General features: G+C 41.0%; 1 pseudogene; it reads right to left on the reverse strand.

The window, feature by feature from the left end:
* Positions 1-5,148: 5,148 nt before the first annotated feature.
* On the reverse strand, positions 5,149-5,797 carry LOC119804387 (annotated as a pseudogene).
* Between the last annotated feature and the right edge of the window lie 203 nt (positions 5,798-6,000).

Here is a 6,000-nt window from a genome sequence, read left to right on the forward strand (position 1 = left end):
AACTTCTGTGGCTTTTTCAGTAATGTAAGGGCAACAATAGGGAAAAAATTAAACCCTGATGCACAGGAAAGAGGTATTTTGTAGCTATACCCCTAATTTTATTAAAAACTGAACAGGTGAGAAGGTCACTAGAATCATTGAAGATTTCTGTGGGCTCTGTGGACTGGAGATGATGGTGATGAACTCTACAGTGAAATTGGACTACCTGATCTTATTTTAATAAGTAATTATTAAGTAATAGTAGGTAATATGAGGCCAGTGGCAGCCTTAAAATCTGAGACAAAGTAAGTGCTATTCCAACAAGTAATAGAAATTAAATGTTGAACAGAAGAGCCTTGATCCACTGGTATCTATGGTGATGCCTATCAGAACTTTCCTAAAAATAAATGGACAGATTATCAAGTGTTGTCTGACTTACTCAGTACCAAATATCTGAGTGACTTGAAAAAGTGACTAGAAAATAAGTATGGGAGAAATTGAGGAGCATCCTATCATTATCTACTATGAATGAAAACGTCGTTCCTTCCAACACTGTGATAGTACATGACAATCCCAACAGTTGCAAGACAGAGGCAGGATTAGTGTTACAGTTTGGGGTTAGTCTGGTCTATGCAGCAAGCTGATGCCAAGGCTATATGAGGACTTCAAAGCTCCTGATTGTAAGGAACAAACAGGATGTAAGGAACATTTTCTTGAAACTGGAAGAACAGAGATACCTAAATTAATGGCATCCAAGCTAGAAAAACAGTCTCTTTGCTTATGTAGGATGTATAATTCATGATAGATATGCATTATTTAACTGAGGGCAAACCGCATACAAAGCTCTGATAAAATTGCGGTGTCTTCTTGATTATTTCAAAATATAGTAAGAAAGAGAATTGAGGGAATGTATCTGGCAACACAAATAACCATTTAGGAAATTTCATCCTGTCTAAGTAGCAAAACGCACTAAAATCACGTTTTCTTATGATAAGGATGGCATTGGGTAAATGAATGTTTTATTACAAACATCAATGTGTCAACAAAAATATGAAATCAAAGTACTCAATCAATACCAGGTAGGATAATTTTCTTTTTTAGTGAAAAAATTTTTCCATACAATATATTCTGATCATGCTTTCTCCTCCCACAACTTCTTTCAGATCCTCTGCACCTCCAACCCACCAACTCCACACTCTTTATTTCTGTCTTTTAGAAAACAAAGGCAAACAATAAACAGAAATTAAAAGGAAACAAAACAAAGAAAAACATAGGAAAAAATAAACAATGTACACATACACACAAAATACCAAACAAAATTAGAAACCAGAATATTTTAAACAAAAATAAGACAAAAAGCGCTCCTGAAAAATCAACATGAGACAAAAAGTTCACAAACTACTATTGAGTTTGTTTTGTATCCATCATCTGCTTCTGAGCATGGCTCCTAGCCTTCAGTGTGGTTAATATACCTAGTGAACTCCCACTGGAGGAAATTAGTTTTCCTTTGCAAGTACATATCAATTGCAAATAGTTTCTTGGTCAGAGGTTAGAAACCATGTCTATGTCCCCACTCAGTGCTGGGGACAAGGTCAGACTTAAACCTGTACAGGCCTCATGCATGCTGCCACAGTCTGTGAGGGTTCATGTGTGCCTCGGTCATTTTGTGTTTGGAAGACACTGTTTTCTGAGAGTCACCCATCCCCTTTGGGCTCTTACAATCTTTCTGCTTTCTCTTTTGCATAGTTTCTAAACCCCAAGAAGATGGGGTTTTTGAAGACATAAGTATTTAAGACTGAGTGATCCAAAAGTCCTTGCTCTCTCTACATTGTCCATTTGTGGGTCTTTGTGTTAGGTTTCCATCTACTGCAAAAGGAAGATTTCCTGAGATGGCTTTTGGAGGTACTGAACTATGGGTATAGCAGAATGTTGTTGGTAGTCATTTTATTGCTATGCTCTTTGGCAAAACACAGAGTATTTGGTTTTCCCCTAGGCCCATGTCTAGGTTCCCATAGGTTTCAGTCTCAGGTTCTTGGTTGTCCCAGCTGTTTTATTCACAGATTCTATCTCATGGAGAGAGCATTAAATCTAATCAGAGAGTGGTTGGTTACTGCCTTAGTTAGGGTTTCTATTGCTGTGAAGAGACATCACAACCAGAAAAACTCTTAAAAGGAGATGTTTACTTGGGGTGTTCACTTTACAGTTCAGAGTTTAGTCTATTATCATCATGGTGGGAAGCATGGTGGTGTGCAAGAATACATGGAGCTGGTGAAGCAGCTGAGACTCCCACATTTTGCAGGTACAAGAAATGGTCTGAAAGTCATTCTGAGGGAAATTTGAGGAAAAGAAGACTGGTGTGGGACATTGGTATGTATTCTGTCAATTATGATTTTAAATAAACGCTGATTGGCCAGTAGTCATGCAGGAAGTATAGGTAGGAAACCAGACGGAAGTAGAGGGTGGGTCAAAGAGAACAGGAAATATTCTGGGAAGAAAGAAGCCCATTCCTCAGCAGTTGTGCGCCTGCCACAGAAAAAGTAAGATGGACTGCCTCCATAAAAAAGGTACCAAGCCATGTGGTTAGCATAGACAAGAATAATGGGCTAATATAAGTTATAAGAGTTAATAAGCCTGAGCTAATGGGCCAATCAGTTTACAACCTAATGTAGATCTCTGTATGATTTCTTTGGGACTTCATAACTGCGGGAACCCGGTGGGACAGAAAACCCCACCAACAAGAGACCTCAAAGCCAACCCCCAGAGTGACACTCCCATCAACAAGGCTACACGGTCTTCAGCAAGGCCACACCTCCTAATAGTGTCATTCTCTATGAGCCTATGGGGGCCAATTACATTCAACATACCACAAGCATAGTCTCACTGACATCTTGATTTCAGCCTTGTGAGACTTTAAGAAAATGATATCATGAATTGTCAGACTTTTGACTTACAGACCTATAAGCTAAAAAAGAATATTTTTTGAGCCACTAAGCATAGTAATTGGCTATATACTAGTTAATTATCACATAAATATCTTTGATATCTGTATTCTTCATGAGTGTACAAATATATTCCTCCAATATTTTCATCACTAATTTTCAATTTTTTTATTTATAACTTCTTAACAAAAATACCAAGGAAAAAAAGAAAACCTTTATCTTGGATCACAGCTTGTGTGGTTTTAGTTCATGGTCAGTTGACTCTGATGATTTGGGCCTATGATGACACTATTCCCTATGATAAAACAAGTGAAAGAGGGACTCGTTCACCTCATGACTAGTCAGATGCAGAAAACAGAAGAGACAGGAAGAGGCTGTTGTCCTTATCACAATATTCTCTTCAAATGTATGCCCTCAGTGCCTGAAAGATCACCAACTGGGCCCAATTTTTTTAATTAATTATTATTTTTCATTTATTTTACATCCTAACTGCAGTAGTTTTGTCTCTACCTACCTCTTAGGTGATATTGATGGTGTGGTTCACGGACTCTGTGATCACTACTAAGGATTTAAAACAAATGTGTTGCTTGGTCTGTTGAGGTGCTAAGGTAAGGATCTATGAGAGTTTCTTCAGAGTAAACTCAAACTAGGAAAAAAATCTGCATGTAGCATATTAAACCACAGCATAACAACTGTTATAGATAATTTTTCCTGGTGTAGTCTGTAATATATAAATGTAGTGATGATAATAGTTAAGTTTATGAAAACACAAATCAATGAAACACAGGTAATCATTTTCTTACACAAAAGACCCTAAAAGGCATATACGAAGATCCAAGCAAAGGGAATATGCAAAGTAACTGGTGACAGCACTCCAAAGGGAGAATAAGGCTTTATTCACTTGTATATTAGTAAAGAGTTGGTGAACAGTGGCTTACCAGTGACTCAAGAGTATTAAGTAGCAACTAAAAGCCTCTATCACCACTACTGGGCCTACAAGAAAGGTCACAGTGCCCAGCAGACATCATGATATTCTTAGTCCTTACCTTTATGCTACCTGGACTTGTGCCTGGGCATAGAGGAGAACTACCTGACCTTTCTCCTAAGTGTCAGATTTTATCAATGTTCCTGCTACTGCACGGGAGTGATGTAGAAGTTATTTCTCTTTAAATGCCTTAAACAGGGTGGGGGCAGGCCACAACACAGCCCATTCCTCCAGCATGTCATCTGACCAACTGGAAAGTGTTAGGAGGCAAATTCCTTGCTCATTTCAAGATGACAAGACTGCTTTACAGTAAGGGATCTTAAAGTGGCACACTGGATCTTTTAGCTGTGAGGACCAGAGATAACATGAACTTTACCAATTTAGCAATGGGCATTTTAAATGCCATTGTCTTTGTAAGCTCACTCAAACAATTCAACATTTTATTGCTTGTCATGTATTATTGTCACATTTTAGCTTTCAACATATTGTGGCATATGTAGTCCATATTCTTTAGTAAACCAGAGATAACTGAGTCAGGAAAAGGAGTAAGGAAGCAAAAAGAAACACATATGGAGGGATCATAGAATGGGAGACACGGGTAGGGACAACAGTGCCCACTGATAATGTTAGAAAAAACCCAGGAAAGCCAGGTGGTGGTGATGCATGGCTTTAATCCCAGCACTCGGGAGGCAGAGGCAGGTGGATCTCTGTGAGTTTGAGGCCAGCCTGGTCTAAAAGAGCTAGTTCCAGGACAGATTCCAAAGCCACAGAAAAACCCTGTCTCAAAAAACCAAAAAAGAAAAAAAAAGACCCAGGATGGACAAACAGTAGAGGGATAGCAAGAAGTCCCCAACTCTCAGGTAGTATGGCTAATTTTTTAATACACATAAGACCTATTTGTGTTTGTCTTGCATAACTAGCCATTGCTAGCTGTTTAATGTGTACATGTCCATAGTTGTCTTTATACCCGGATGCATTATGCAAGCACATTTACCTTCTTACAAAAACAAACTGATTCTATATCTGTGATTCTGAAAACTGCTTTGTTTATTCAGTTTTACAATGTACCATGAACATATTTTTCATGCACATGGTGAAAATCCTGTACTAAAACACAGAAAGCACTGTAGTTGGGTCAAAAGGCTGCTGGTAAGGAAATTGATACCTAAAGCAGAGTTTTGGCTGAAGGTTGAAGCACAGATCCTGGTAAGTACCAGGGAAAGCAGAGCCAGCTGTGTTTCTTTTTTAATCTGAGTAATCAGAATTCAAAGGCCCAAAGGCATTAAAGGGTATGGGATGGTCATGTAGGCCCCTCTGTCCCCTGCCTCCTCCGCCCCTTCCCCCCACCCACTCCCCGACTCCCCGTGGCCCCTGGGACTACAGCATCCTGTGCAGCATCTCTCGGCATCCAGGGAAAACTCCCATTTTCTGCCTCTTCCTCAGCTTCTTCCTGCGCCCTCGTCACATCTGCACACTCTCTCATCATCTCCTCACTGCTGACATGCCTTTCCTGGAAGTCCTCCTGGGACCTCTTGGGAGAATCGTCTGTCCCCTGTCTGTTTTTCGCTTGGCTTTCCGGGGCACGTAATCTTCAGCAGGGCGCTTTTCTGCGGCCCGCGCCTCGCTGGCTGGCGTTGCCTGGGAATCATGCTTGCCCTCCCCTTGGCGCTTGCCCTCCCCTTCAGACTTCCCCTGCTTTTCTGACTTCCCCTCATCTTGTGGTTGTCCCTGCTCATCTGGCTTTGCCTCCTCTAGCTTGCCCTCGCGTGCTGGCTTGCTTTCTCGTCGGGCTTCTCTTCCCCATCTGACTTTTCTTCATCCTCAGACTCTACTTCATCTTCTGGCTTTCCCTCCTTTCCAGCTTCCCTTCGTTTTCACTGCGGAGGTCTTCCATGTCAAGACTTCCCTCCTTTTCCTGTCCTGAGGGTAAAGGTGGGGAAACAGGAAGAAGGAGAGACATGAGAGACGGAGATACCGGCAGAATACAGGCGCATTAACATCTGTTTTTGCATCTGGCCCTTTCGTGGGGTCCCCATGTCCTAGCCCTCCAATGGTTTCTGTCTGCACCCCTCCTCCACCCTTGAGACAGCCATGCCA

The sequence above is a fragment of the Arvicola amphibius genome, chromosome X (assembly GCF_903992535.2).
Source record: "Arvicola amphibius chromosome X, mArvAmp1.2, whole genome shotgun sequence".
NCBI lineage: Eukaryota > Metazoa > Chordata > Mammalia > Rodentia > Cricetidae > Arvicola > Arvicola amphibius.